The sequence below is a fragment of the Cuculus canorus genome, chromosome Z (genome assembly GCF_017976375.1).
Source record: "Cuculus canorus isolate bCucCan1 chromosome Z, bCucCan1.pri, whole genome shotgun sequence".
In the NCBI taxonomy this organism is placed as follows: Eukaryota; Metazoa; Chordata; class Aves; order Cuculiformes; family Cuculidae; genus Cuculus; species Cuculus canorus.
In genome coordinates this window covers 20549517-20567152 of record NC_071441.1, presented here as the reverse complement: position 1 = coordinate 20567152, position 17636 = coordinate 20549517, and the positions used below count along the sequence as shown (strand labels likewise).

Here is a 17636-nt window from a genome sequence, read left to right as displayed (position 1 = left end):
ACACTTCCAGGTAGTGAAGAAATAATTTTTACTCTCTGGGCTGTTTTCTGAATGAAATAGCTACGTCTTAAACTGAGAATTACCACAGTGATGATTGCTGCCATAAAATATTCAATTCCACTTTCACCCCTCACCAAATGCTACCTTATCAAACAGGTTTTGATAAAAGACTACGCTATTTCTCCTTTGAACACTAGGGATATTAAAAACTTACATTACCTTCCTCTGGGAATGCTGTGACAGATGATTATTAATGCTTACAAAATAAAGCATTACGGCAATAAAAAGAATTCTAGTATTGAAATGTGAATGCATAGACAATGTGCACATTTCTTTATTATGAAAGTGTTCTTAAAACTGAGTTGTAATTTGCATATCATAGTAATGTATGTCAGTAAATGCTGATCAGTAGAGAAAACTTTTATTCAGATTTATTCACTTGAGCTTTATGATTACTATAAGTAGCCATTTGAAAGAAAGCATGCTTATATAAATCAGGACCACCACTGATTAGATTTACCAATAAGTCCAAAAGCTAATTTAAGAAATTTTGCTTTCTAAACTCATTTATTTCTTCAGGTCATTCCAAGTAAGTAACCAATTAATTTAGCCAAATGATTTCAAACAGGTTTTCTGTCTTTCTTAGACCTGGCAACACAGTACTACTATTCTTGTAGCAAAAATCCCTCCACAGTCTTCTTCATTGTATTTTTATTCTTCATTCTGACTCAACTGAATGAAGCATAGATAGAAAGGCTTTTTGTATAGTCTTTCATCATCTCCCATTATATCATCCAGAATCCCAAGAAACAAGGTGGCAGTATGAAGGGGAAAACGATGGAGTAACTCTACAGAAAATTACTTATTTTCAAGTATTCTGTACCTCAAGCATTTGAAATAACTTCAAAGAATCATAGAAAGGTTTGAGTTGTTCCACTCCCTTGGCCATGAATAGTGGCACCTTCCACTAGGTCAGATTGCTCAAAGCCTTTTCCAACCTGGCCTTGACACCTGGCCAAGGGAGTGGAACAACTGAAACATTTCTATGATTCTATGAAGTTATTTCAAATGCTTGAGGTACATGGAGGCTGAAGTCCCCCACGAGGACTAGGGCTTGCAAACACAAGGCTGTGGCTGTGTGTCTATAGAGGGCCTCATCTGTGTGCTCTTCCTGGTCCAGTGGTCTGTAGCAAGCAGATCCCCATTACAATGTCACCTGTTCCTTCCTTACCTTGAACCATGACCCACAGGCTCTCTGTCAGCTCATTATCTATCCCTGGGTGGAGCTCCATGCGCTCCAGCTGGTCACTGACATAGAGGGCAACGTTCCCTTCTCACCTCCCTTTCCTGTCCACTCCCACTCCAACATCCAATCATAGGATCCATCCCACCATGTCTCCATGATATCAGTGAGATCATAACCCCGCAGATGTGCACGACTCTAACTCTTGTTTATTCCCCATGCTATGTGTATTTGCATAGAGGCACTTAAGCTGGGCTCCCAGGGAAGTTATTTCGCTGGATGGAGATCCTTTTTGTTTCTGATTAGGCTCTCTCCTGCTGGCCTGTATTCCTTCTTCAGGCTCTGGGCATCTATTGCTGGCGCTGGCAACAAACTCATAGGAGTGAAATGGATTCACGTTCCCCTCCCATGGTATCTTTGGTTTAAAGCCCTTCCCTCCAGGTTAGAAAGCCTATGACCAAGGAAGCTTTTCCTCTTCTCTGACAGATGGATGCTGTCAGGCCCCAGCAGACCACCTATCTCAAAGTGAGTCCCATGGTCTAAGTAGCCAAACCCCTGGCTGCAGTACCAGTCCGGTGTGATTCAGGCAAAGATGTCATTTTGAATAAACAAAATATTGAAAGCCACACTGATCAGCTGGAATTTCAAAATGGACTGATGTGAAATATATTGCTAACCTATTAAGCCCTTTAGTGAAGGATCATTACCTTATAAAACTCTTCCAAATGATGATATAAGAACACGTCACAGCAAAAATTTATGAAGGAAAAATTGTGAAACAGCCTATGAACCATAAAATAATTATTTTGTAGAAAAGTGGAGATATTGGCATCTGGAATTTTAAGTATAGTATTCACATTTTTTCAATATTATATATTAGCTTTTATCTTTTTCCCTATGTGTGTGTCGTTAGCCCTAGTACCATTCACTGACCTCTCCAGTTTGGTGTCATCCGAACTTAATACATATGCCCTCTATCCCCTCCTCCAGGTCATTGTCAGAGATGTTGAGCAGGACAGGTGCCAGGATAGACCCTGCAGTACCCCATTAGTTACCTTCAGACACAGTATGAAACATTTACTGTGGCACTCTGAGCTTGATCAGTCAGCCAGTTTTTTATCCAGTTCATGTCCCCACACCGAAACATCCTAACATAGATCCTGCAAGCATATTGTTGCAAACAGTACTGAAAGGCTTGCTACAGTCCAGGAAAACAGTTCTCCCATTTTCTGATAATTCAGCCATTTAATCACTGTATGCAAAGAGGTTTGTTAAGCATAATTCACCCTTGGTAAATATATGCTGACTGTTTCCACTCACATCATCCCCTATGTGACCATAATAAATATTTAAGAATTCTTGTTCCACAACTCAGGACCAAAGCAAGACTGACCAATCTATAACTTTCTGGTTTGTTATTTTGGACTTCTTGAAAGATGAGTAAAACATTTGCATTTCTAAAGTTGTTGGAGACTTGACATTTCAAATCATCAATTACCATTATAAAGCATTTATGGAAAATTTATTGAATTTATACTGAATAAATTCAGTTGTTGATAAATTTTTCCATAATTCACTAGCACTGTTCCAGAAGTTGAATTTTATTTTCAGAAGAATGTCTTACTCCTGACTTCTCCATTCCAGAAGCAGAATTTTTCAAATTCTGGTTTATTGTCCTTTTATTTCTAGATCTTTTTTTCACTACTTCTCAATTATTTTTGGGTTTTTAATTGGTTGGAGAATATAATCCAGTGTAGACAAAAAGGCAAAGCCATGGTCATAGTCTTGCGTCTGAGGGGACAGAAGGGGCAGGTGAGAAGCTGGATTAATTCATAGCAGTCCGCTGTGTGAAGCGTATGGGCATCTATCTGTGAAGTTATTTAAGGTCTTTATTTTCTCTACATTTAGTTGTAAAACAGTACTTCCATGGAGTCTCAGACTCTAAAGAACGTTTGATTGCTTTTTCTTTCCTCAGTTCCATCCATTCTCCTATTTGCTTTTCCTCTTTTTTTCACTTTTTTCATTTTCTCTTTTTCTCCTTTCTTTCCCAGTCTCTCTCTTGCTTATTCAATATCCCTTCTGTTTTCCTACTTCCCACTTCCTGCTTCTCTTGTCATGACTTTAGCTTCATTCTCACTTCCATTCTTTTCCTCATTCATTCCCAATTCCTTCCCCTTATGCACATGCAATTCTTTGATTCAAGACTTATCTCCTGGAATTCCTTCACTTCTGAAGATTTGTGTAAAACTCTGAAGAATTCAAGCAAGGGTCTTTATTTCCAGTTGTACGTTCGGATAAGGCCTTATGTGTCTCAGAATATTCTTCCCTATGAAGGATATTTGTTTAGGGTGGATACCAGAGAGCTTTCAGTCTGGAATTTAAGCAGCCAGGTGTATCTTGATATGACCTGTGGCTTTCATACTGTTCTACTTGAGCTTTCTTGAATTCAACAGTTCTCTGACAGATCACAGTTTTTTCCTGGTCTCAGAACAGAGTTGTCTTGCAGAACAAAAATATTAGAACTGTAAATTCCATAGATTTGAACTTGCAAAAAAGAAATTTTCAGTATTATTTCAGTTTCAATCACCTTGGAGTTCTAGTCAAGCCTTGAAAAAAGCACATGACAAGTCTCATATTAGAATAATGATGATGAGACTGTGACGAGAAAAGCCAGACTACCAATCCGGGTATCAATTTTTTGGTCTATCCAAAAGTAGAGAGCAAAAGTTTTCTGTAAGGAATGACTTTGAACAGTAATAATCTGTAAAAGTGAAAGCTTCCTTGACTTTGTGTTTATGCCTTCTCTTGAAATGATGTACAAAAGATGACTGCTAGTGTCTGCTAAGAATATGTAGTATAAGAAAGTCTGCATTAGAAGTTACAGTAAGATCGTCTACTCATTTTATGGTTAAAAAAATGAAACAGATATAAGGCAGCACTTGCTTTTAGTCACTCTGCCCAGTGTTTTAAATTGGCTGCCTATGAACTATCCCATATTTTATCATTATTCCTTGTACATCTCTTGCTCTCCCCTGTTCCCCAGAGACAGCGAGTCAAGAAAAAAAGTGTTTTGTTTCCAGGATGATACACAGACCACAGCTACAGTTTTTACTGTCATATTGAGGAGTTAATCAACCCTTTGTTTTCAATATATTCCCCTTATAACATAATTGTTATGTGACTGTTGATTTGAGTTTATTTGCCTGATAAATTGAGTGTAAAATCTTACGGTAGGACAGGAAGTAAGAGAAAAAGAGGATGATGCTTTAGCAATTCAATGTAAAAGCATTTTTCTCCTTACAAGTGGGAAATATTCACATGAATTTTAGCACAGATATTCTGCAGTTCTAGATGATGCTAGCTTAGAAAGCCAAAAAGAAGGGGAATCCGCCCTTTTGAATTTTTTTGTTATAACATTGAATTCTGCTAGCTGTTTTGGCTAATCTTATGGGAACTATTAGTAAACAATATTTGCTGGTTCTGTCATCTCTGCAACTGACTTGATTTTTGCTGTATAAGGCACATTTTTTTTCCAGTTTCATTAAGTATCTGGTCAGTGATTTAAAGTAAAATACAATGTTGTTGGTTTTTCATATCTGTAGACGCTGCCTACAAAAGTTTGCCTGAAAAGCCAGACAATTTTAAGGCATGGCCTTTGTGATAAAGAATTATATCCAACCTTCCAAAAGCCCCAGAATCTGCTACATGCTGTGTGTGTTACTCTTCTGTTTGTGTATTATAAATCTGTATGCTTTATTATTGTATTATGATAATGCTTATTTCTTAAAACTGGAATATTCTTCGTTTTATGCTTTGGAATGTATTGCTTGCTTTCATTTTTCCTTTGGGACTAGGGAATTTGGTTTGGCTTTGATTATGATGAGATCTCTTTGAACTCTGTGTCCACCTCTTAGGGAAAATATACCATTCCGTATGTCTGATGATTTATTTGATTATATGCACTTATTTTTTGTGTGTATAGAAATGCAGTAGGCATGCATAAGTTTGACAGATACGCCTATGTCTTGTCAGAATTGAATGGTTTACTTTGCTGAAAGAACAGACTTGTATGTGTACTATCATAGCGTTTTCAGAAAAGAATACAAAAAAACCCTACAGTCTTCTCTCCATAATATCCCCTTGCTGTCTTTCTAGAGAATATCAGAGCTCCTCCACCATTACCTTGAAAGTGGAAAAGATAGAAAGAAGGGAGGGAGGAGATTCCAGTTTTGTATTTTGAAGACAGAAGACACAGCTGGAAGACCATTTTCTGTGATGATGCCTCTTCTTCCCCTTAAGATCTGTCACATAAGCACCATTCCATCCTGTTTCCATAATCTGCGTAAAAGATTTGAAACAATCAAGCAATTTCTGTGAATTGCCATTGTCAACACAAATACCCTATATGGTTCTTTATCAGGTAGTTGTGAAGAATAAAAGACGAAGAGCTTAGGATTTACCTGATAAACACACAATACATGATTTGTCTCCTTTGTAGGTTAATACGTATAGTTAATATGTATGATTTAGTCATCTCAAAGTATATAAACCCCTCAGTATGTTATTTGGTGCAGTATTGACCTATCAAGTTTATCAGTAGGCTCTTTAAGGTTTGCTTTACTCACTGCTTTCGAAGCACATCCAAAGACTAAAGCAAGAATCTTGAAAAACAGTTGTGCAGAGAAACAATTATCAAAATAAAAGGAAGTTTCTGTATTTCTACATTTCAGAGATTCAGCTAAGGTTCACAGTTCCACAAACCACCAAAAGCCAAACTGACCTGTCTAGAAAATCTGGTTTAAGTCCTATAAGAATGCATAAGCTTTCCTAATTAGCTCAGTACTTGTGGGATTACATGTTGATTTTGACCACCTGAATGAATTCACTTAGGTTTTCTTAGCGGCCAGAGACTGAATGAATGTGTATGCTTTACTGCCTTTTTGTATCCCACCACCCAAGCCTGATTTTCACCAAATATTAGTGCTTTGTCTGCCTCTAAATAGCAAATTCTGAAATTATTATAAATTTTAGTATTTAACAATAATATATATCCACAATAGCAAATAGTATTTTTTTTCCACACAAATACTTAGATTATCCATAACAAAAGAGGTGTTTTATCTGTTTGGATTTCTGGTCCTTTGCTTTAGCAAATTTCTGGATTCTTTCTAATGTTGTTATTCAGAGCTCCTGTATTACAATGGTACAATGGCAACACAATAAACAACCACACCAACTAGTCACTGCAGTACGTTTGATTTTAATTAGGCATCCTATTCTTTTAGATATCACAAAGACATAATGTATAATGCACGCTGTTTAAAACAGGGGAACACAGCATGAATGCTGTATTTAGGTTTGCTTATTTTCTAATGGTAAGTTACAGAGGTTTTGAGTTTAAACCAGCACTTCTCCCCTACCCATCAGTAGGCCATTGATCTCTACAAGCCAACACATAAGAGTTGTGCTACTGTTTCCAATTGTTTTTTATTTGGGGAACACCATTTCTGAGAGCAAGAAAAATAGGTTGACTGTTACCATTGAACACCATGGACTGGAATATAAAATAACAAATACGCTCCAGACTCCAGACATCAGAAAAATTTCAACATGTTAATGTGCTGGTCCAGTTTACTGGAACTGTGGAATTGATGGCATGTGGTACTGTAAAGGTGACTTCTGTTTCAGCACATATTGCTACATAAGTATCCAAAAGATGTACATATATTCCACTAACAATTCAAAAATCCTTCTGGGTTTTTCAGGCTCCTCAGCTGCATGCACGATTTCTGTTCTTTGCTTAGGCATCAGCTCTTTCGGAAAAAAAAATAAATAAAAATTAAAATTAAAAAAAAAAACAAATAGTGAGGAAAAAGTGGATCTGTCTTCTCAAAATAAGGCTTTACTTTACACCCTAGCAAATCTGCTACATCTCTGGTTTTGATAAATAGTGACAGGCCAGGTGGAAACACTGAGAAGAATGACCTCTGAGATTTCATGTCCTATGCCTAAAAAAGGCCAGCATAATTTCTTCGCTTCAGTCATCAGATAGCTGGGGTCGGATAACACATGGTGAGGTGGGGTGTAAGCAGTTCTTACCCACTCCAGAGTTGTTACTTGGAATGCCAAACTATGTTGAATGTGAAAGATGATACCTTTTATACAGGGGAGTACTGTCTGCAATATAATTTCTTTCCCAACCAGGTAAAACATGATAGACTCTCTAAGAGAGCTACCATTCCTGATAATCCCTTAGCCTATGCAAAGCCTACAAACACAGAGAACTTTGACGTGAGAACTCATTGCTGCTACATATGTCAGTGAGACTTTCTGTATGTCACTTACTGCCAAGAAGAGGTAAGGAATATGTGCCTCATGAGCAAGGCAAGACTTTAATTGACTACTGACCGGTACTGTCATTCCATTCCATATCATAGGTGTTCATGTAACTCCCAAGTTCTGCAGCAGGGACTGCAGATCCATGTGAAGGTGAATCTCCCTCAAAGTGCATGCCCATAAAGACCAGCTTCCTTTGCCACTCTTTGGAGGCATTGCCTCTGGAAGCCATTCTGATTCATACACATTTACTCACTCTTAATTATATATGCACATATTAACGGACTTCTGCTAAAATATTTTAATACTTCCATTCTGGGTTTATAAAGTGCAAACATGTTTTATAACTGTAAAATTATGAGGGGTGCATGCATGAGTTGTTGCATGTTTCCCATTAAAAACGAAGACATTTTTGATGGATGCAAAATGGAAGAATATATTAAGATAATTAATTTATGTTTATTCAAGTTTTTTTTTCATTTCTTAGCATGACCTCTGTTTCATGCATAACAGAACGAAAAAATGAATTAGTTTATAGACTGAAAACACTCAAAGTTTTATCTTTTCATGGAAAATCTAGTCTAAGCTGGTTTGTACATTGATTGATGGAAAAAATAATAATTTGTTTCATGTGAGAAAAACACTCTGACTCAAATATTTCAATGCAGTCACAACGTTTTGGGTTTTTTCACAGATTTCTGATCAACTACTTCCCCCCCTTTATTTTTTTCCTCACGCAGATATAATTGTTCCCAGGACCAAACAGCTGGCACTTACTGGCTGAAGGAATGTACAGGAAGACAGTGTGTGCACAGGATTACAGAACAAGCTGAGAAGGAAAATTTATGCAGAATTTTGTAAGCTTAGTGAGGCAGAAAATAGATTGGGGTGCAGAGAAGAAATAATGTGTCAGTCAAAGCTAAGCATACAGGCATAAGCTTCCACAACACAAGAGCACTCATGTGCTTTCTTGGCTTTTATGACTTCAACAGTTAGTTCTGAGTTTGGGAAGAACAGCAGACAGATGTTTTCTGGAGATCATACTCCTTGAGAGACTCTTTACAAGTCTTTCTTAAAGCCTGGCAAAAGCTGTCTTGGAAGACATAAGAGATGATAAAATGGTTTCAAGAAATGCTCCTAAGGAGGGGCAAAGCTTTGCATCTGCAAACTGCATCTTGGCCATTTCATTCCCTTTTGTAAACTAATTCTCTTCACATTTATAATTTCATCTCAGTACAATCCATTTTTCTGTAGCGTAGAGTAGGTCAATGCTTTCTACTCAATATTGACAAGTGACAGCTAGAATTGTATCTTGGTAGTATATTGTAATATTGTTTATCCAGTTAGGATACTGCAACTTTTGCTCAAGCTTTATTGCATGACTACTTTTGTCTAACAGCTTCTGCTGGTTTCCTTTCTCTATTTGATTTATAAGCAAGGAGCTACTCCCTGAAATGATGAAGAATGACAAGATTTTACAAGCAAAATTATACTACAAAGTATTATTGGCAATACTATGCAAATTGCCAGAAAGGCATTAGACTGCAATTTAGCTAGTACCTAAGAAAGAAGAAAGAATGTCTATTACATATGTGACGCACAGCAATTAAAGAACTTGTTCATTTGCATTCAAAATATCTATTTCATTATTTTACTTGAAGCATGTCTCTAGTTGCTTTTGAGAAAATGGTACTCAAATTTCATAACATTAAAGAAGAAAGAACAGCCTGTAAAATCCATTTTAAAGGTACAGGTGCAATGATCAGTCTTCACTAGTCTGAAGGACACACAGCTATCAGTTGACTTCAGTTGTATCCCCCTCAGGAACAACTTGATAGGTTCTGTTGAATGTCTGATTAAGATTTACATTCTATAGAATACAACGTTCATTTCATAACACCATCATTACTGAATCATGTACTTTATTGATACTTTTATGGATTAGAACTCATGTGCACAAAGAGTAAGCAAAGTCACTTCACTGTTGTATGGTGGATAAGAAATAACAGATCATCGAATTTTCAGAGACATGTTTCTCCTATCTCTTAACAGCACACTTGTGTCAACAAATTTAGATATTCATGGCAGCTTAATATGGGCTACTTTCATCTTAGCAACTGCACGTGTGTGTTTAGACCATTAGTAACACTGAGTCAAAATGGAAGATCAGACCACAGAACTCTTTGGACAATGAATGTCAGGAATTTCCAGATTTTATTTTGCCTTAGGAAGCCTCATTTCACTCCACAGCAACTCTGAATATAAACTCTGTTTTGTTTTCTGGTTCAAAATTACCTCTTGGGAACAACTAAGAGGATTCCCTTGTGACCTTTAATGGAATTCAGTGTTTTGCTTATTCCTAGTCTAAGATAAGTGATAGAATTCAATATGGCACAGTAGTGCTTAGATCTATGCAGTTTGTCATGGCTTGAGACTTAAGGAAACTAAGATAGTACAGCTTTATTTTAGTGCTATTTTCTTATATATATACTTGTGTATATATCTTCTTTATACATAGTTGTATACAACCAGTATTTCTCAAATTTTTATTAATATTATTCCCATACAAAAATCATTGCTTTCATCCATCAAGATCTTACATCCTGCCTGAGCATTCTTTTATATTGCTGATAACAAAGCCCTCCATATTCTTTTTACTGGAATTTTTGAGAACAAAATACTTTGTACATGAGGGGACTAGTAAGTTTCCACTCCTATTTTCTTGCCATTCATGTGTATGACATCTACTTATCTACCAGTACAGAAATATCAGCTAAAATAATACAGTAAGTCCCTTGGAATGAGTATCTCCTTTGATTCTGGTTATCCTTCAGCAGTGTCTCTGTAGTGCAGTCAATCCTTCTCCTGTGACGGATACTAGTCTAGCAGTGGTTCCTTAATATGTTAGCATATTGTGTGTTTTCATTTTCTACTAGTATCTCACTATATTGAAATTATCCAATTTCTATTTTTCTGCTTAAAGAGACTTCTGGACCCTAGATCTCAGTATTTAAAGAAATGTGATCCCTTATTGCATTCTTAAGAGAGAGTAATTGACATATATTAGAAATTATTTGTGTATACCATAGAATTCAAATAGGAAAAGGAAAGAAGAAAATTAAAAACAATGTGAATAATCACAGTTTGTTAGTTCCACTTGAGTCTTCTGCTTGTTATCTGTTTCCTTATTTCATTGCAAAAGAAAAATAACAAAGATATGTATATATATATAAAAACAGACATAGTTCATCGTCTGTACTGGATATGAACTGTGTCCTTTTTTTCATTTTTCAGTGCTGAATTTTGCTTGTATGGCATTGATAGACTTCGTATGTTTTTTTTTAAACAACTAAATAATTTTACATGCTCAGAGGATGTGTGCTTTTAAGAAAGCAAAATACGGTGTCACTGCTAAGTTACTTGAATGGAACAAATAATCTGACCCACAATCACAGTAACTTTTCAAGAGTTTTGTAATCCAGTCTTTAATACTGCAACTTAGGACTTGCCTACACACCAAGTAATATTATTCCTCTCACCTCATCTTACAGCTCTAATCTGTTTTCAAATTTTAACTACAAATAATCTTCTTTTATACAGTATACGCTATACACACTGAAACAGTATATGGTCCTTTTCTGAATATGCAATCATTTCTTCATATCCCTTCTGCATCATGAACCTGACACAGAGGGCATTGCTTATTCTTATCATGGGCATACTTTGAAATGTCTCCATTTTCCACTGTCATTTCCACTTCACTAGACACAATTTCAGCTTATTAAAAACAAGGTCCTTTTGATCATAAAGTAGCCTCATAGCAACAATAAGCTACAGCACAGAAAAAGATTCTCTCTTAATTAAAAGTGGTGCATTTGTTTGAGTAAAAAAATATATGACAAAGTGTGGTGGAACTTTATTACCAGTATTATACTTTAGTCACTCGTTCTCTTTCTGTGCAATTCTTTTTGAGGTATAGAAATTCTGTTACTGTATCAGACAAGAATGTAATTTCTGGTATGACCGTTCTGTATACATACATCCATATATGTGTTAGTGTATCTGGTTATGGCATATGTTCATGTTATCACATGAAGTCACGTTTTTCAGGTGAAATAACAAGTGTACATTGCACATCAACCCATACAATTACGCACATATATAAATATGTTCTCACATGCACACAATATTTAGATAATCAGGAGATTAAAGCAATATATTGTCAAGCCTGACCCCAGGAATTCCTCATAAAGAAACAGAAATTGGAGTTGAATGATGTCTTATTACCATATTACCTGCTATGTCCTCTAACTTTTCTGTAAGAACTTCACATTTAGTTTAGCTTCAGAGTACCCACAAACTTTGCATACCAACTTTTAAACAGTAATCAAGTAAAGGAGATCATGCAATACCTTCTCTAGATATAAAGACAGGTCAAGATACACTTAAATGGCAGTTTATCAAGAGAAATAGACAAAGCTTCGAGTGTTATAAAATGTCAGAGGTTTTCTTGAACCACTTACAGAAATAAGTGAGGTGCCACTTTAAAGATTTATTCTGATTAATTGATCTTTGAAGCTAATGTTAGAAAGAAATTATACTAGATGAATGATTAGTTTGTCACTTTGGGGAAAACAAGTACAATAGGTTTAGGTTTTAATAATGGGACATTGGAGAACTACTGTTTAGACAGGGATTTTTGGCATGACTGTGAAGCAGAAAACTGGTTTTACATTAATTTCTGTTATTATTTAAAGGCCTGTTTCAAACCTCCTCTTGAGGCCCAGGGGAATTTATCCATTGCATTCAGCAAATTTTGGAACCAATTCTGTATTATCTCTACCACAACAGAAAAAAAGATGGATATTATAACTATGATTTTAAAAAGTAGTTAATGAGTTTGCAAAAGAAAGGTGAAAGATTAGAATGCTGATATTATGAACACAGTGTATTAATACAGGGTATTAATTCAGGGTAAACAGACTTATTTATATATCTGTCTGCGGTTATGAATAATTTCCCAAATTAGGACAGAATATTTAAAAATAGTTCTAAGTTTTTTCTTGATTATGGACAGCTTTGGGGAGGAACATCAAGCTGGAAATTAATAATACAAAATGACACAAGAAGATACAGAAGTATATAAAACTTTTAGATGACCGGAAACACATTTTTAAATGGGAAACACGGACAATACATTTCTGGGGGAAATGAACCAAAATAGTAATCTTTCATTAAATGGAAAAGTCTTGCCATGTTCTCAACATGAGGAAATCAACTGATTGCTTTAAAATACTTACAGACATTTTTCTCTAATGCAATATACCCCGAGAGATTTAAGGTTTTGTGTGTCTCTGATCAGAGAGTGCCTATCACGTATTAAAGTACTTTTCCTAGAGTGGGTAGTCTTTCCTACAGTGCGTGTTGCTATTGTTAAATCATTTTACTGACTGAAGTTCCCCTATGCAAAGGACATGTCCAATATCCATGGAGAGAAATTAAAACTTATTCCTCCAAACACTTAAGCATCTGCTTGTTTTCGCATGAGTAAGGAGCTCTTTTCAATTTTCGCATCCTTACTGATATATATGGACTTCAGTGTTCATAAATGTTTCATGATATTTCTGAGCATAACTATCAAGAAAGACTGTGTTCTAAATGTGTGGTGCATGTATCTTGTATTGGCCCTCGGTGTAGTGGTGAATTTGTACTAAGTAAAATGTTTGCTCTGCAGAAATGTAAGAAAAATTTCTTTATTCCATAATTAATATGTACTATAAATCCTGAAAGTATGATGCTACAGTCTTCACTTTTGACTCAAAGGAAATATTTTATGGACAATAACCGGACCAGAATGTAAAGGTGCAATACCGTTTAAATTAGTTGAGTTGTAACTAGTACAACGAATGCTAGTACTAGACTATAATAGTAGAGTGTGGTGCTCTTGAATAAACTATTGCTTGAAGAGAAACTACATCTTTAGGATTTTCCCATAATAGGTATAATGAAAATAATAAAAAAAATCAGGGTATCTGCTTTTGTGTGCAAGATTGTCGTTAAAAGCCTGAAAGAGTCAGTTAGAAGGTTTACTAAAGAGGACAGATAATTTGATGCTGAAGAAATAATCTATTTTGTTAAAGAAAGAAAGAAACTCAGAGGAAAAACTATTTTACTAAGAGTGGGGCATAAGGAAAGTACTGGAAAGACTGAACTGCTCCAGAGCAAATTCATGTTTTTAAAACAGTATGCGCCATGACCGGAGAGAGAGAACTATTGTAATACAAGATGACGAGAGAGAGCAAACACTGAAGAATGATAAAGAGAAGACGTTACATCATTTTTACTGGAAGATTCTCATGTGAAGTAAACATCCAAAGTGCAAAGTCTGACCAAACCTTTTCAGCTGCAGAGGTCTCCGAGAAAAGTTGAACTGGTGCTTTGAAATGATTCTGAGAAGCAGAACAGAAAATTCTCCAGGAACAGAGAGAGTTTCATTTATCCTAATTACATTTTAGCTCCGAAGTACAATAAAAGCTGTACCCAATGTTTGCCCACTACATATTTTATTTATGCAGCATATATAATTTACTTTTCTAAAAATATGCCTTTCTGCTGAACTATTTTTTCAGTAGACTTGTATTATTTATTTTCATGTTTTTGGAAATACATGTCCTAAATTGCCTTACAGCTCAGTAACATTCCGTTGCTCAATATATTTGACACTCGGTTGGTCACTTGTATTGAATGCTTACTGAAGGAGCTAAACCATGTATAATTATGGCTCTTACCCTGTCAGTAGTCACTATGACTATTCACATGTGAAAAATTACTCATTCATCTAAGCATTTTGAAAATCTTCCCTTTAGGTTAGGGGGTGGGTGGTGTTTTGGGAGTCAACTATTTTCTTTCTTTTGTTGAACCTACTGATGAAGAGAACAGCTAGAATATTCAAATGCACTTTTCTTTAAATAGGAAGTACTATTTATTACACATTTTACTGGAAGCACATGGTGAAAGAGTGGAAACTGCAATGAAATGAAGACCCATGATAACATGTTTCCTGGACAGATAATATTAAAAAAAAAAAAAAAAAATTTACTCACATGTGATGTTAAATTCTGACTCTTGTCTTTTGTATAAATCCACCATTTTACTATTCTTGAAAGAGATTTCCACTCTCCTGGAAAGCATTAACGCAATATTTGTGTGCAGAACAACTTTTACATGCTCTCTCTTTTAGGATTTCATACACCTCCTAATGTCATTTCATTTGGAGAAAAAAAAAACAAAACAAAACAAAAAATACAAACAAACAAACAAAAGTACTATGAAAACATAATATCAGATTCTTTTCAGGATCTGTGAACCAGAGCTAGATCCAAGGGTAGATTGAAATGAAAGCTTAGAAGCTATTTCGTTGAGCTCAGCCTGGCACAGAAGCTTCCATCAAAATTCAAACTACAAAGAACAAAAGAGAATAAAAAAATGTGTTGAACATTGCAGTGTCTCCTCTTTGGCCCAGGGGCATCTGCTGCACAGAGAACAGCTGGTTGAATTTTCTCCTCTTGATTACCTTTCTTCCATCTTTGTGTCTGCTGCTGCAGTCACATAAAGTGAATGAAAATTGCCTTTAGCCGTATCTCTTTCGTTCATTCTTCTTCTTTGGCCAGCAGTGTAAGCAGAAGACGGGAGAAGGCAGTATGCTACACATAGGATGTATCGTCTGTTTTCCAGCTGTGGGCGAGCTTCCAGCCCAAGTTCCAGCAGGAGGAGACATGCAAAAACCAACCCAGCCCTTCCTGTATGACAGGAGAATGAAAATCATCAGGGAAGGTTGGAAGTCCTGATTGCCCTGTTGGGCATAAACCCACAAGTATCAGAGGCCTTCTGCAAGAATAAAAGCATGCCAGTTCCACTTGTCTGTACAGGCTCTTAAAATTCGTTGACCTGGTTTCCATAACATGGTTTTATTTTAGAATTTGAAGTATATTGGTGTTTACTGAGGAAAACTATAACAGTGTGTTTGTTTCTTTGTAAAACGTATGAAGTAGAGGAGTTGTTTAACCAAAGAATTTGACTGCTCCATAAGTGTATCCAGCAACATTAAAGTAACAGCTCTCCTTTTCACTTAGGTTCTTTTAAAATTGACTAGGAAAACACTACAAGCTTTGGTAGAAAATTGAGGATAAGTATATCTTCTGCTATGGAAAATATAGTCAAAAGAAAGATTTGAAAGAGTTTTAACCAGCATAAGTCCTTGTCTGTGTTATTTACATAACCACCCAGAAGTCCCTTATCTATTTATTAAAATTTATGGAGAATGGTTCATTAATTGTCTTTCAACTAAATAAAAAAAAAAAAAAAAAGACACTGGTTTTAAAACCTTCAACTGCATCTCGAAGCATAGATTTAAACTAAATAGATTCTCTTTCTATGTTTTGAACCTCACAAATCCTCTGTCATTTTTAGATCTTTTGGAACAAAATGTATCTTCTTAATAGAAAGGTGGAGCACTATGTAAGAGTAAATCCCCTATTCAGAGCTGCCTCCAGACCTCATAGACGGAGTCTCTGTAAGGTTTTTCACTACATTAGCTGATTATTGGATCAGGTTCTTTATTCTACATTTATTTTTACATTTGCGTTTTTGCAATTTGAAATTGAATTTATTGATTTTATGCAAAGAACAAGCATAGTGCGTGATGTATTCTAAGCGTCAAGTCTCTAAAAATATTACTCTTCCCACAGACTATAATACTGAATACCCATTTCTACTCACCGAAAAAGATTGAGTTTATGTTTTAATAAGTCATAATTTGAAGGAGGTTTTTTGTCTTTTGTGTTATATAGATTTACTGTTACATAGACCGAAACAAGAGAAAGTACGTGTCCTTTTAAATTGTATAAAACACTCTGCTGTTAGAGATTGATTTCTCATTATACAGGATGTTCCTTTCAATTGGATTCAAAATTAGAAAGTAAAAATAAATCTTCCTTGTGACAATTTTTAACCTAGATTTCTCTAACAGAACAACATATTATGAATTTCACAAAGTTTTGGTTTGCTTTTTTCTTTTTCTTTAGGTGAGAAATTCAGTGGACAGCAGCAAAATCTACAAAGATTCAAAGTAAGATTTCACATGCACTCATTTTCTAAGTGTTAATTATTACAGATGTTTGCAATGTTAGTTATTTTTTTTTTCTAAAAGACCTGTGATTTCTTTTCGCTTGAATTGCGTGTTATACACACAAACATCCTTCTATTTGGCAATATTTCATATGTTTTGGAAAGTGTATCCCTTTTGAAATCCCAAGAGATTCTACTAGTTCAGGAAAGAGTGCCCAATGCTCGAATCAATATATCATGTAATAAGCTCTTTTATATATGTCGTAAGGTGCAGATCATAGTTCAGATTTTTTCTTGTTGGAATGAAAAATAAAGCCTTATTGCTATGGTGTAAACTTATGGCGTGCTATAAATTAAATGGAAATTTGAGGAATGCATTAAAAGAGTAACAACAAAGCATGTGGAGCACTTCTAGCCTTTCTGGTTTGTGTGGTATCTCAGGCTATCCTTTGTACAGTTGTCCTTGTTTTGGCTGAGATAAATTTTCTCCCCGGTAGCTGCTATGTTTTGTATTCAGTATGGGACTACTAAACATATATACCAACATACATTGGTTAGTCATTGCTAAGTGGTGTTTATGCTTGACTGGCAGAGAACTAGTTTTCTTCACAGTAGTTGTGGGTTGTTAGATATAGTGTGAGAAGAGTGTTGATAACACACCGATAGTTTTAGTTGATGTTAAGAAATCAAGGATTTTTCAGTTTCCTGTGTTTTGTTAGTATACAGGTGCAGAGCCAGGGCAGCTAACCCAAACTGCCCTATGGAATATTCTGTACCATAATACCATGTTCAGTATAAAAATGGGAATTTGACTAGGGGGCAGGCAGGTGATCATGACTCTGTTCTGTATTCTACTGTCACTGCACTCCCTGTGTTTTCTGCCCTCACTGCTGTTGCTGCAATTGCTGTGATCTCTCTGCTTGCTGATACC

At 35.7% G+C, this 17636-nt stretch overlaps 1 protein-coding gene across 19 annotated transcripts in view; it reads left to right on the top strand.

The window, feature by feature from the left end:
• The window catches only part of PTPRD (protein tyrosine phosphatase receptor type D), a 928191-nt gene that overhangs the window by 467487 nt on the left and 443068 nt on the right, over positions 1-17636 (top strand). For all 19 annotated transcript variants that reach the window (XM_054055286.1, XM_054055289.1, XM_054055284.1 and 16 more), the window contains exon 6: positions 16663-16706. The gene's annotated coding sequence lies outside the window, so the exon portion shown is untranslated. The remainder of the gene's footprint in view (positions 1-16662; positions 16707-17636) is intronic.